At 47.7% G+C, this 15,199-nt stretch overlaps 2 long non-coding RNA genes across 4 annotated transcripts in view; one reads left to right on the forward strand and one right to left on the reverse strand.

The window, feature by feature from the left end:
• Positions 1–15,199, reverse strand: part of LOC309611386 — a 426,717-nt gene that overhangs the window by 177,042 nt on the left and 234,476 nt on the right. The window lies entirely within an intron of this gene.
• Positions 1,694–14,628, forward strand: LOC309611150. 3 transcript variants are annotated; one of them, XR_014234355.1, is made up of 4 exons: positions 1,694–1,975; positions 2,646–2,773; positions 3,455–3,581; positions 4,063–14,628. It is a non-coding gene; the product is annotated as an uncharacterized lncRNA (long non-coding RNA). The 3 variants fall into 3 exon arrangements; XR_014234356.1 differs by having other exon boundaries at positions 2,684–2,773; XR_014234357.1 differs by lacking the exon at positions 1,694–1,975 and having other exon boundaries at positions 2,408–2,773.

Genomic DNA, 15,199 nt, shown 5'->3' on the forward strand with positions numbered 1-15,199 from the left:
CACCTTCCTCTTGGAGAAAGGGCATTATTACCGCATCACCTACCACCCCAGACCTGCTCTTCTTCCTCCCATTCTACCTCCTGCTCACCTCTCCATTCTGACCTTGGTCACATTCTCTTTTTCTGGAGGCTGAGCCCCTAGGGTCTTCATACCATCCCTTCAGCTTGTGGCTGGATTCTAGACTTAAAGATTTTATCCGATGTAAGCAAGAGGTTCCACCAATGCCGACGGCTAATGGAAGCCATCGTACTTGTGAGAAGCAGGGTATCAGCACCTCGAGCTGGGGATTATAAGCCTGCTTCAGTCCTTTCCCACAGTTCCTCCTACTGTGCTGGGTGTCCCAAAGACAGCTGATGCCTTACCCCAAACTCCGCGCAGAAACGCATGGAAGCATGAGAACATGAAATTGGAGATAAGGACAGAGCGAATGGGGGGAGGATATGGGAGAAGAGGAGGAAAGAAATCTTTAAGAACTACACTACTATGTATAAAGTAGATAACTTATGAGAACCTACTGTATAGCACAGGGAACTCTACTCAATGCTCTGTGGTGACCTAAATGGGAAGGAAATGTAAAAAAAGAGTGGATATATGTACACGTATGATTGATTCACTTTGCTGTACAGCAAGAAACTAACACAACATTGTAAAGCAACTCCAATAATACTTAATAATAAAAGTATTTATACTCCAATAAAAATTAATAATAACAAGAAAAGAACGCATAGAAAACTCCAGGTATCTGCCAGTTCAATTCTAGGCTTTGAAGTGTAAAGAATTGCCTGTTCCTATAGTTTTTTACAGACCCATAGTCTACAATGTTCTAAACAAGCACAGCAGACACCTAATTTCACTGTTACATCCTGATTTGGTTATTGATGCTGATGACATTAACGGATACCCTCAACAGTGAAATCCGCAGATAATCCCCAAAGCCTCCAATTGCTTTGGCTTGGTCCTTCCTCTAAAATGTATGATCGCTCTGTGACACAACCAGAAACTGTCATTTCACCTCCTTTTAATGATTCTTCCCACTTTTCTCAAATAGAGAAGTGTTCCCAAAGCCAGAAGGGATAAATCTTAGATTATACCCCATCTCCACCCACACCCAAAGGAATCCTTGCCCGCATGGTGCATGCCTGGGCCATTTTTACAGGTGGTAGGTGGAGGGATACCCGGTATTTGAAGTGTTAACAGTACTGTCTTTCCCTTCTTACTAAAGTTAGGAAAGTCATAGGGGGGATGGAGAATGGACCAGATTATGAATCAGCAGGACTGGGTTCCAGTTCCCCTCGCTCTTCCAGCTGTTTCCTGTGTAACCTGGACCAAGTCTCATCCCTTCTCTATGCCTCAGTTTCACTATCTGTAAAATGGGGGAAATAATGCCTACCTCATAGGGTTGCTGTGAGAATTCCATGAAACGTCCATAAAGTGCTTAATCACAGTGACTGGTTCCTGACAAGCACTTAGATGCTGGCTAGACAGCATCAACTTCATCGTTATTATTACTGATCAATATTGTCAACTTCATGAACCCTTCTCTCTATGGAACCCCTGTTCCCCAAACGCTCCAGCCATTAGAGAAGAACCCAGAGCTGGCTCCAGGAAGGACTCACCCCCACCCTACCCCACCCCACCCCACCCCCGCTGTTCGTGGGGAGTTTGTTGAACCTCTCTGGCGTGCAAGACAAGCCACAAGGCCAAGAAAGAAACAGCAGCCTTGAGCAGGACTGGAGACAGGCGGCCGGCGGAGGCTGCAAGTTTCTCGCCCGCAAACAAAAGTTGCCTTTCATCCGATCCACTGCTCCCGAAGAGGGCTCACTTCCTCCTGCCTGCGCGTTGATGAAAGCTGACAGCAGAGGCGAGAAAACAGCCAGCGCTCTCTGCGCGCGATAAAACCATTACAATCAATTTAGGCAGCTCGCAGGCGCGCAGACAGACTCTGTGTCGACTGGATTCTGTTACGAGGAGTGGGGTGAGGGAGTCTGGGGACGGGGCTGGGGCAGGTGGGGGGGGGTGGGGAGGGCCTTCTGGGAGGCTGGAGCATTTGGCCTTCCTCGGATGGGCCCCATTATGGCTGCAGGCTGGCGCCACTGCTGCGGGAGCTCGCTACCAAATGAAACTGTCATCCCACTGCTCTGGGGGAGGAAGGGAAGATGGGGAGGGGGGCGACCGGTGTTAGCTTAACTCCTGTGGTCTCGCAGACTAATTGCTCACTGTGGAAACACGCCTCAAAGTGCTTTGGCCTCGTCAGTAATAGGGTATTAGATGCCACCCATTCCGCAGCGCATCGATCTGTTTCCTCCCCAGGCCTGCTCCTGGCTCCGCTCCCTGACATCCCCCCCCGCCCCCCCCCCGCCCCCGTGCTTCTCTCGCTTCTGCTCCTGATGACTCTTCTTCTTTTTTTTTTTAAGTGTTTTCTAAGCGTGTGTTTAGCAGGAGTGGTGCCTAAGTGCTAATTGTTACACCACAGATTGATTGGCGACGAGATGGCTTGCCAAGTTCCTCCATCTCCTGGGGGAGGGGGGCAGGGGAGGAGGGAGGAAGGACACGGAGGAACCAAGGGGCGGGGAGCCGCTGTTGGAGGGAGGCGGGGGAGGAGAGGGGAATCCTGGATGCTTCTGAGTTGGAAACTGTGCCCACAGCTGCGGAGGCAGCGGGGCAATCTCTATTGATATTTTAGCATCATGTTCTGCCTTGGAAAAGTGGCAAAGATTTAGCCACAAGTGCTGACCCTGGACCAGGATCCAGCTGATGGAGAGGAGCAAGGGGGGTAAGTGGGAGGAACAAACATCCCGTAGCCCTGGGCGGGGAGAGCATTGCTTATCCATGAGACCCTCTCAGCAACCTCACCCTGGGTCTAGGTTAGGGGTCCCCAGTACGTGCTCTAGAGCAGGGGTCCCCAACCCCCGGGGGCCGCAGGCCTGTTAGGAACCGGCCCCACAGCAGGAGGTGAGTGGCGGGCAGGCGAGCAAAGCTTCATCTGCGGCTCCCCCATCGCTCGCATTACCGCCTGGACACCCCCCATGCCCCGCCCCAATCCGTGGAAAAATTGTCTTCCACGGAGCCGGTCCCTGGTGCCAAAAAGTTGGGGACCGCTGGTCTAGAGGACCTTGTACTTACCCCACTACCTTTTATCACAGTTATTTCTCTAATCACCTGGCTCTTTTCACGGGCCAGTGTGCCCCTTGATGGTCAGAACCATCACTGGGCCAACCATGGCTGGATCAACAGAACTTAACACAAAACCTGACACATTCCTCCAAAAGCACTTGGGTTTGATGTGTCTGGAAGACCCGGTTAGCTGAGAACTTCAAGATTCCCAAAAGACACAGACAACGGGTGCCCCCTTGGGCCCCCAAAATTCCTTTAAAAGATAATACTGAGTGCTTCCTTACAAGGAGTAGAATCTTAATCTTGGCAACTAATGCCCCCAAACATTCCCACCCAACAGGTGAGCCTTAAGATTCTGAGTGAGCATCTGCTTAAAGTGAGACACTACGGAGACTATTACTGCAATTGTGAAATCCAACCAGTTTAAGAGAGCAGCTTCGGACCCACTTCCCAACTCCATCTTCCAGGTGAAGGGGAGGGGGGAATAGGAGATGTACGTGGTGAGGGGCATTTTGAAGTTATACAGCCCGGGTCCCACCTCTCATTAGCTCACTGCCACTGGCAAGACACTTGCCTTCCTGGTGCCTCAGTTTCCTCATCTGTAAAACAGGACAACGCCTGCGCCTGTGTGAGCCTCAGTTTCCTCATCATGAAATGTGGGGTAATAATATCTATTTCATGGAGCATGGTGAGGATAAAGAGATGGAATGCATGGAAAGCAGCTGGCTGGGCTATAGCAACCCCTTACCAAATGCTGCCTTTTCTAATTTTATCCTCTCTCCAGCTTCTGTGATTGAGCCATACTTGGAAGTATTTGCCTCATTTTACAGGCAAGGAAATGATGCTCGGAGAAGTTTGAGAATTTGTCCAAGTCCCCTCTCTCTCTCATACACACACTCTTCTCAATCAGGGAAGCAAGGATAAAAACCCCACCATTTCTGCTTCCAGATCATCCCTGCAAGGAACAGCACCAAGACTCCAACCCAGTTCCAACCTTCAGCTCTGAAATTTTGTACATCTACCTACAGCGATGTCGGTCAGCACTAGGGAGACTCTCATAAATCATTTTAAGACCTATAAACAGGGCTTCCCTGGTGGCGCAGTGGTTGAGAATCCGCCTGCCGATGCAGGGGACACGGGTTCGAGCCCTGGTCTGGGAAGATCCCACATGCCGCGGAGCACCTGGGCCCATGAGCCACAACTACTGAGCCTGCGCGTCTGGAGCCTGTGCTCCGCAATAAGAGAGGCCGCGATAGTGAGAGGCCCGCGCACCGCGATGAAGAGTGGCCCCTGCTTGCCACAACTAGAGAAAGCCCTCGCACAGAAACGAAGACCCAACACAGCCATAAATACATAAATAAATAAATTAAAATTTATTAAAAAAAAAAAAAGACCTATAAACAAATTGTGGAAAAATAATCTTTGCCTGGGACTGTTGATCACCTTCTTTCTTCAACCCAAGCTAAGGATTCTTACAGTTTTTCTTAGGTCTTTGTTTTACGAACTATTCCTTCAGCCTTAGTGCTATTTGTCATGTAGACTCTCATATGGAGCCACAGATAAGGATGATGATGATGGTGGTGATGGTGAGGTTGATGATGATGATGGTAGCTAATATTTTTGGGTGGTCCCTATATGCTGGCAACTCTACCTAACATTCTAGATGCACTTTCCTCTTTAATTCTCAGAATAACCTCATGACTTAGGTGTTTCCCTCTTACAGATGAGGAAGCAGAGTCTCCAAGAAGGAAAGTCGCTTCCACAGGGCCATACAATCAGTGTCTGGTCAGGCCTGGACGTGAAGCCAGATCTGTTTAACCTCCAAGTTGAAATGGTGACCTCTGATCATGTCCAGTGGGAGCCTCAGAAAAATCTCAGGGAATCCTTGGGCTCTGGGGGACTCCATTTGAAAAGCACTAGCCTCAGTTTCTTCTAAATCCAAGAATCTGTAATTTTAGGTTGTTGGATGTTTGAGGTCCATAATCCCCTCTGCTGCTCATTGTAAAAATTTGGAAATAAAGAACTGACCGAGGGAGAGACCAGAACACAAGCCTGGTTGGTATTTCTTCTCCAATAGCCCTTTGGCCACCACTTGCCAGGTAAGTAGCCTCCTACTGCAGGCAGGGTGCATTTTGGTGATAATTCCTGGGTTCAGATCTGAGCTCCACTGCTCCAATTGCTGTGTGACCTTGGGCAAGTACCTTGATGTCTCTGAGCCTCAGCTTATGTACTTATTATGAAGATAATAATAGTACTAACCCCATAGAGTTGTTTTTGGATTAAATGAAATCCTCCATTTAATTGTTAGCACACTGCCTGGCTTATGATACGAACTCCACAAAATCTGTATGTGTAGCTATACAAGGGCTTTACAAAACTGTGCTTAGCAGTGGAACACTGTTTTTTCTTAAACACTTTAAATTCAATCTTAAACAGAGACCAACATAAAAGGCAGATAAGATGGGGAGCTGCTCTATTTGAAGTGGCAGCGCCTCCATCAGAAACCCCATTGGCACAAGCACAGAATCTTTGGAAGCCAGTTGCAAAACCACTGAGCTACCCAACTACCCAACTACATGTCCTTGAGGTCAAAGTCCCTTTCCTCCTCCCCACCTGCTCCATGAGAGGACTAAAAGGAAGAACCTTATGGCTCCAAAATCATGTTGTTGTTGTTGTTTTTATTTCTTCCTTCTACTTCTCGGGCTATCAAATAGAATTTTATGATAAGGCATGATTTAGGCCACTATTACTTACTATGCAACCATTCTGAATAAATGAACGAATGGATGGGTGGATGGATGGATGACGCATGGATGGATGGGTGGGTGATTGATGGTTGGATAGATGGATAGGTGGATGGATGGATACATGAGTGGAAGGCTGGATGATTGATGGATGAGTCTATGGATGGATGGATGGATGAAAAATGGCTCAGGAGAGAGACTGGTACTAACAAGTAACCTGTCCACATGACCAGTGATGATCAATGATGAAACTCTCTGGCTAGAGAGGGAGTTAAGTGGCAGGAGAGAGACTAAGTAACAGGCCACCAGGCTCTATGGCAGGCGATTATCTCTCATCATCTTGTTTAATCCTCACCACTGCCCTTGGAGGAAGAACTCTTATCCCCATTCTGCAGAGGAGGAAAGGGAAGATTAGAGAACTTCAGTTGCCCAAGGCAACACAGCTATCAGGTGGCAGGCCCAGGTCCTTGTCATCATGTCACCATGCTTTCTGCACAGAGGTTTTCCACCTACAGTGAATCTTCCAGAAATGTAATAGAAAGGTATTCAAAGAAACTCAGCTAAGAGAAGAAAAGGAACAAAAGAGAGAAAAAGAAAAAGGCTTAAGGATGTGGTAAAACTAACCTTTATTGGGCACCCACTGTATACCAGACCCTGGATTTTATGCGCATTTTCAGGTTAACTCTCAACAATAAGCTGTAAAGCTGCAATTATTAACTTGTTTTTGGTAATGAAGAAACGGAGGCTCAGAGAGGTTAAAGAACTCTCCCAGAATCACGGTCTTACTTGTCCAGGTCAAGAGCTCCTATCGGAAGCTGATCGGAAGTCTAATGCCATGAGACAGAATTTTCAAAAATAAAGGAAGAAGAGGCGCAAGAGAGAGGGAAGGAAAGAATATACGCAGACACCCAACTAAGGGAGCCAAGAAGGAAAAGCCAGAGGAGAACGGGAAGGAGGAAGGGAGAGGAAGCACACTTGAGACAAAAAGAAAAAAAAAGGGAAGATAAAGAAGGGAAGACAAAGGACCCTATTCTGGATCTGTTCCTGCCCAGAGAAACCACAGCACAAATTGCAACGGACGGTTTCCCCTCACACAAAGTGCCTTTTAGCTCGCACGCCTCCCTTGGAGGGCCGGGCGAGAGACGGCTGGCGAGAGACGGCTGGCGTCGGCTACAACGCATCTGAGGGCGCTGGCAGGAAACTCCCAAGGAAAGCTCAGTGTCCGGGGTCATCTGGTTAAAGGAATCAGTGAGGCTGCAAATGGAGGGGTCGGGGGAGGGGAGAGGAGGGAGTGGCCAGGGGCGCGGCTGACCCCCATGACCTCCTGCCTGCTCTAACCCGATATCCGAAATAGTCCTGGAAAACAAAATAGTATTAACCCTTCCAGCCAGGTCAACCTCTTCTGCGTTTGCCTGGGACTGTGGGACTCTGCCTGTCAGAGGGTTTAACTCTTTCTTGGGACCCTCCGATCACCACTTTTCAGCCCTCTTCTCAAATGCCTCTGGATTCAACAGATTAGATGCCCGTGGGAGGGGCAGAGGCAATGGCATATGGTCAGGCAGACAGAAAGTACCTGCTGCCCATCAAAAACTGAACAAGGGCTTCTAGAGTGAAAAGTGACCTCTAGATTCTTTATCAAGTCTGAGATTGTATTCTGTCTAGTCATATTTGCTATTTCCCCTCCCTGACTTGGTACACAAAGCGTGGTGGTCCAGGGGCTGGCAAGTTCAGTATCACCTGGAGACTTGTTAGAAACGCAGAATCTTAGGTCCCACCCCAGACCTGCTGCGTCCGAATCTGCATTTTAACAAGACGCCTCTAGATAAGTGGTGTGTGCACAAGAGTTTCAGAGACCATCACCCAGCTTAAGGAATCATTTTCCACAAGAGAAAAAAATTTGTAACTATATATGGATGGTGACGACCGATGTTACCTAGTGTAGTGATTATTTTGCAATATATACAAATATCAGATCATTCTATGGTACCCCTGAAACTCATATAATGCTATATGTCAATTATATCTCAGTAAAAAAGAAAGAAAAGAAAGAATTTTGCCATTTAGGACATCTGTCTTAAGCAGAAATGGAACGTATACACACTTCAAACACAACAATGACATTTTAACCCAATCAAATCATCAGGGCTTTTGATATTTCAGAGATGGTCAAAGTAATCATGTTCCTTGGCCAAGTATTATTACTGGAGTGAGTGTTAAGCATGGTGGTTTCAGGAAGAGTAGAGAGTTGTTTTCATCAGTTTAGCTTCAGTCCAGCATCCCTTCCCTGCTTACTGGGGCAAAAATGCCCCATTTTTTGGGAGCTACTCCTGTTCACTCAGCCCAAGTGGTTCTGATGGCGCTGCCACCCTGGCCAGGTGTTGGAAGATGACTCAAGTCAGGCCAGTGAGGCTCCTTCCCTGGCATCCCACGTGCCCTTTGGCCAGGTAGTCTGGGACTGCCTGCAGCCATTCTCCACTCTTCCTGGCTGCATGGATGGGCAAGATGCCCATCTTCTGATGGAGAGACTAGGGCAAACACAGAAAAAGCCAAGCCCGGAGGCAGGGAGAGAGTGAGAACGCATGTCGTCATTTAAACTTCTGAGGTCAGCCCCACCTCTGGACTCTCAGATACTTGTGTCAATAAATCCCCATTGGAACCCTGGCCAATTTGAGGGGATGTGTGTCTCTTGCATCGAAATTAGTCCAGGAACTCACTGAGCCAACAGCTCACTCTGTGACCTTGAATTTCTTGGGAACTATGGCACGTCACCCACATACTTTCATATGTGCCATGATGCTCTCTTGCCCTGAATCATAAAGCACTTCCCTGGAGGAAGCTGAGCTTGGTACATAGACTTTCTTCCAAATGCCAGAGCCTGGATCTTCCACATCTCCTCCCCTAGAAGACTTTCCCTGACCCCCAAACTTCAGATCCCCTGATGGCCACTCCCATGATGTCACCATTTACGACACTCATGATACCTAAAAACACTTGCCTGCAAAACTTCAGGCTTCATGAGACCACTGGTTGTGCCTATCCTGGTCACCATTAAATTCCCAGGGTCCAGCACCGAGTAATCACTCAACAACCATTTTTCGAGTCAATGAATTCTAAATATGTAGAACTGGCTGCATCAGCAAGGGATGTAGAAGCAGAGAGCAGTGGAGGGAAGAGAAAATCTCTACTAAACTTTCCCTTCTTGGCAGAAAGGATAAGCAAGATCCTTAATGATCAGTAGAGCATGGGAACTCAGGAACTGCAACGGAATCTAGCTATATGCAACAAGCATGGCCAACAAAATGTTTCTAGGAGACTATGTCTCCCTGCCTGGCTTCCAATATGGGGGTCTCTAGAACACTAGTAGGGACTTCAGACCATGAGGGCCACACAGACATTGTGTTGAGACCTTCCTCTGCCTATTTGCTCTCTCACTTCACCTACCCAAACAAAGCCCCTTCATCAGGCCCCCACAGGAATGCCATGTGCAGAAACCAGGTCACCATTGCACACCAGAGCTGGAAGCACCCTCCGTGCTCATCTAATCCAAATCTTTTATTTCACTCTATGCTAAATAGGTTCCCAGGGGGAGGTGACTTGCCTAAACCAAGTAAGGGCAAAGTCAGACCCAGAAGCAGACTCTCCTAACTTTTCTTTCTACTACTCCACCCCAGGAGGATGGGCAGGGGACAGCAGGTCCATTTAACGATGATGAAGCTGAAGTTCAGAGAGACAACGTCACTTGCTCCCTGACTCACCACGGTTAGGGCACAGTCAGCACATGGGTTCGGGTTCTGCCACTCCAAGGACCATCTGCAGGCACTACTCTTCTAGTTTCCTCTCTTCTTTATCAGTCTTTCTCACTCTTTCTCTCTCATCTACCCTCCCATTCTCATTTTTTGCTTCTCCCTTTATTTTTCCTCCTCAGATATTGCTCTTTGGGAGTCCCATACCCAAAGACTCCGCCCACCTCTCACCCTAAGCCAACGTGGACTAATAATATTGGTAACGATGAATCTGATGAAGATGACGATGATGTCAGTGGTAGTTATTTACTGAGCTCTTTCGCTGTGCCAGACACTATGCGAAGAACTCTCTTTAACCGGTAAAGCAACCTTATGAAGTAGTACCATGTCTCCATTCACCAACAGCTATTTATTAGATGTCCACCACGTGACAGACATCGGGCTAAGAGCTAATAACATGCTGGTGAATGAGTTACCTACGGGTGCATAACAGATAACCCCAAGTGGTTTAAAACAGCAATAGTCATTTATTATCATACAATTTCTGTGGACCAGGAACCCAGGAGTGAATTAGCTGGATAGTCCTGGCTTAGGATCTTTTCATGACGTTGCAGTTAAGATGTCAGCTGGGGCTACAATCATCAGAGGATTTGACTGGAGCTGAAGGATTGTCTTGTCACCCATGCCCCTGGTTGGCAACTTGATCCTGGCTGACGGCATGAGGCCTCAGCACCTCACAAGTGGACATCTCCATAGGCCTGCTTGAGTGTCCTCCCAATGGGGCAGCCAACTCCCCCCGATATTGGAGCAAATGATCCAAGAGAGGGCAAGGTAGAATCCACAGTGTTTTTCATGACCCAGCCTCAGCCACCAACATCATTTCCACAATATCCCACTGGTGATCCAGGTCAGCCCTATTCTGTATGGGAGGGAACTACACAAGGGCACAAATGCCAAAGATGGGGTCAATGCAGAACATCTTGGAGGTTGGCCACCACAGTTGGTGAATACAAAGATATGAAAACTGTATTTATGATGCTTACTATCTATTAGACCATTACGCCACTTTAAAGTTAGGGAAAAGGAAGGCCACAGAGAGCAAGGAATCGATTCAAGGTCCACGTTTAGGAGTGCAAGAGTGGAGAAGTGAAATTGCCACCACCTCATACCCCAGCAGGCTTCTTCCATCTTTCCTACCACTGGGCAGCCAGGATTCCAGGGTGGATCAAGCCACTAAGATTTCAGCTTGGCAAGAACCAGCACCCCAGGCTTGGCCAACCTCCAGCAACCTCACCCCTCCTGCCCTCTCCATGGATCATTTCTTCCAAGAGCCCAGCTATAAATATCCACTTAGTGAAATGCCTTCCTCCTCAGGCACCCTCTCCCCCCGCCCTCTGGCTGCCTGTACTTGGCTCAGGCAATGCCAACTTGCAATCAGTCTGCCATCTGAGTCCACTTTGCACACCCAGCACCAACTGGCTGCCTAAGCTAGTCTGCGGGAGTGCACTGGCAAGTCCCCAAGATTGCCGTTGTAAGTTAATGGCACAGCAATTTTTGTTAAAGACACTAATGAACATTAAATAGGTGATGTTATCCCCATAATGGACAGGTTTCCCCAATTCTTTATTTTCTTCTTTTCTTCTTCCTTTTCCTTCTTCCCTATTTTTTCATGCTTGAGAGCTTCCCCCAATGTCCAGAGTCACCTGACCACAGGCAACTGCTTAGGGCCAGAGGACAAGCACACACAAACGGCCACTGGCTCCCATCGGCAACCCAGAGAATGGTCTGGCAAGACTGAGGCTGGACCCTGCTTTCTCCTTTTGTGCCTCCTTAAGAAAGACTTTCCAACTTGAAGAATCAGGAGATTCTGAGAGGGTCAGGGATGCAAAAGATGGGAGTTCTCTCCTCTCGATGCAGTTTGGGATATTTGCTTTCGACACGCCAGACATCATTGGAAAGAAACCCTGGCACTTCTTTAGCACTGAGTGCAGTTTAGAGTCATTTTTTCCTTTTTATGCTCCCTCTGGTCAATGGCTAATAATAAGAAAATTCATTGCTGGCTAAGAATCATAAAAGTACTCATGTATAATTATTGAACATAAATGATGGAGACCAGACCCTGAGCTAAGCCCTTACGTTCATTATCCCAGGGAATCTTCACTACCCACTGCAACCAGGAAACTCAGGATCAGAGAGGGGATGTTAGTTGCCCAAGGACACACAGAACCAAAGGAGTCTAGAGCAGAGATTTGCATGCAGGCAGCCAGCCTCTCAGTCCAAGGCCATTCCCCTGAACCACCTTGGGGTAAGCTGCAGGAGGACCATGGTGCTCATTTCCATTCATGTCCCTCCTCCCCCCTCTGACTGCTGAAGTCAAGACCTGCTCCTCAAGGAAGATGAGTCCTCTTCTCTCCAGGCCTGTTCTTTTTTTTTGGTCCCACATTCATGGGTGCGGGCGTGTGGCATCCATTGTGCCATGGCCAGAAGCTAGGGTGGTTTATGGAGGTGGCAGGCTTTAAGGGACATTAAAACAAACTCAGGTGGAGTTTGGGAGGAAAAACCCAGATATCTATTTCCCTGCACCCAGCCCACAGAGCACCTATTCGTTCCAGGCTAGAGCAAAACTCACAGAGGGCAGAATTAGTATGAGAGCAGAGGGTCAGAATCCTCAAAAAAGCACCAGTGGTGCCCACACCCTGGCATTATGTGCTTACTCTCCACCAGGCAGCCTCTACGAGGTTCCCCAAAAAATCCTGCAAGGGAGTCTATATCTTACCCATTTATAGGTGAGAAGGTTGAACCTCAGAGAATTCTCTCCTCTCTAGATCTGTGGTTTCAAATTGCCACTGAAGGCTAGGGGTGGGCATGGAAGTGGGGAAGGGGGCAGTCTCAGGCCACCAGGTCCCCTATCTGCCCTTCAGCCTGAGCAACTCTACTGACCTTTATGGCTGAAATTTAAAAATTAGAAAGCTCACTTAATCTGACTATAAACCAGCACCTCCACGCCAGAGCAGAGAGCACGTGCCTCAATCAACTTGAGTTGCCAATGCTCACCAAATAATAAGTATTCATTGAGTGACAAGCCACTTACAGATGCCAGACCCTTCGTATGTATTGTTTCATCTGCCAGTGATCCAAAGAGCCTCCGGTTGGCAGAGGAAGATGAACCTCAGAGAAATGAAGTTCTTGTTCAAGGTCATAGTTGGCAGTAACAGAGTCAGGTACCTAGAAGTTTTGTCCATAGGCAGAACCATGGCACCCCCCAAATATCTGCATCTTCATCCCTGCAACCTGTCAGTATGTTAGGTTATATGGCAAGAGGGACTTTACAGATGCTATTAAATGAAGGACCTGGAGATGGGGAGATGATCCTGGATTATCCTGATATCATCACAAGGGTCCTTAAGAGTCAGAGAAGCAGGTGTGAGGATGGAAGCAGAGTCAGAGAGAGATTATAGATGCTATGCTGCCAGCCTTGAGGATGGGGCAAGGTGCCACCAGCCAAGGAATGCAGGCAGCCTCTCGAAGCAGGACAAGTCAAGGAAGGGATTCTCCCCTGGAGCCTCCAAAAGGAACTCAGCCCAGCCGACACCTTGAGGTTAGTCCAGTGAAATCCATTTTGGACTTCTATTCCTCCAGAACTAGAATAAACATGTGTTTTTTTAAGCCACCAAGTTTGGAGTCATTGTAACAGCAGCAATAGGAAACTATTACACCAAGTCACACTCTTAACCACCAAACTATGATGCGTCTACTTGCTGTTTATTGTTGCTGAAATCATTTTCAAGTCTTGGGGTACCGAAAAAGTCTTTCTCTTCTCGCTAGAGTGAGGCTCTGGAAGGCATTCTCAATACCAGTCATCTCTGTTAAAGAGAAGTGGGCTTACGTGGCCTGAGCAGCTCTGGATGTAGGAACAGCTGGGTAAGACGGGCAAGAAATTCCCATTTCAGCCTGGCCAGTAGAACTGTTTCCACCCACAGTCTCGTCATCCACGGAACAGACGGAAGGGAGAATTCCACAGTGTGACAGTCAGCTCTAGGGGGTCAGTCTGAGGGAGTCTGGGGTCTTCACCCACCCTTTAGAGACCCCAGGATGACAGGCGCCTCGCCACCCCGTCGTCTGGGTCCCCTGGCGGAGGGAGCTTGGCGTCAGGCTTTAATGGGGTGATGAATCGTAGGCGTCAGAAACACTGAGTTCAGCCGTTAGGAGGACGACTGGGCCGGCACCGCGAGGACAGAGGGGGCCACAGCTGGAGACGGGGAAATGGGTCCTCGGGGGCCTGGTGGAGCCTCTGCAGGCCCCAAAGGGGCTGGGTGACCAGGCTGCCACTGGTCCCTGTGCCTCTTAAAGCCCATTACTTGCTGCCTTTGCCTCTGGAGCTGGGAACAGAGCGTTTCATCCGTGCAGACTGGGCCCAGCGGATCAATGGCTCAGCTATGGCCTCTTCCTCCCCCTCCCCTCCGCCTGCCCCCCTTCCTTAACTAGATGTGGGCGCCAGACCCACAACAGGTCCTCGGCAGCTGTCAGTCTAGGGCCATGAAATATTCATCTCGTTTAATCTTCTTCGGGGACCAGTCCAGAGCCCTGGTGGGGGCAGGACAGTCTTCATCAACTTGTAAAGGCTGGATGGAGGGGAGGGGAGGCCAGGGGGCCAAGGGCAGATACTGCAGGAGACAGCAGAAAAGCAGCCAGAGACCCTTGGCTGGCGCTTTCTCCAAAGACATCCATCCACTGGCATTTAGCACCCACTGTGCACCCAAAGCTGCTGGACACATTTGCATCCACTTTCTGGGGGCTTCCCAAACCTCAGCTGGCTGTGGACCCATCTTCCCATCTTCACAATATTCATGTACCACCCGGATTATTAGTCATATCATTTTTTTTCTTAATCTCACTTTAAGCAATGGTTTCTGGGAAATCACAACACTAGTTTTACTTTTACTTTTTTTCCAAAAAATACACTAGCATAAATACATATATATATCAGTATAAATATATTTGTATAAATTTTTATTACTGTATATATAGTAATACAGTAAATTTGTATTACTGTATATATTACTGTATATATAGTAATAAAACTAAAAACATATATATATATATATATATATATATATATATGCTTTTAAATCGCCTAATGTTCCATTCTTTGGAGATTCCTGGGACATACATCTTAATTACTTCTCACTTCACTTCTGGGAAGAAGGCATTATTGCCTCCAATTACAGATGAGGAAACTGAGGCTCAGAGAGGTGACGTGACTTGTCTAAGGTCACACAGCAAGTAGGGGACAAATCCTGCTTTCAATCCCAGGCATGTGAACTACAAATATAATACAAAAACTAGCTTTTTTTAATCACTAGTTTTCAGGATATTTTGGGAAAACTCGTTGACTAGGACTTTCACCTGCTTTGCCCTCTTTAGTAAATTGAGACTCTTTCTTAATTTCTATGTAAAACTATATAACATTTGAAAGAAACATCCTTTCTATCTCATCATCCCACAGAGTCCCAGAAATAGTAGGACTTTTAGTCCTACTATTAGGACTAAACAACTAGGACTAAACTAGTTTAGTCCTAAACTATTAGGACTAAACAA

The sequence above is a fragment of the Balaenoptera borealis genome (assembly GCF_965194805.1).
Source record: "Balaenoptera borealis genome assembly, chromosome: 14".
NCBI lineage: Eukaryota > Metazoa > Chordata > Mammalia > Artiodactyla > Balaenopteridae > Balaenoptera > Balaenoptera borealis.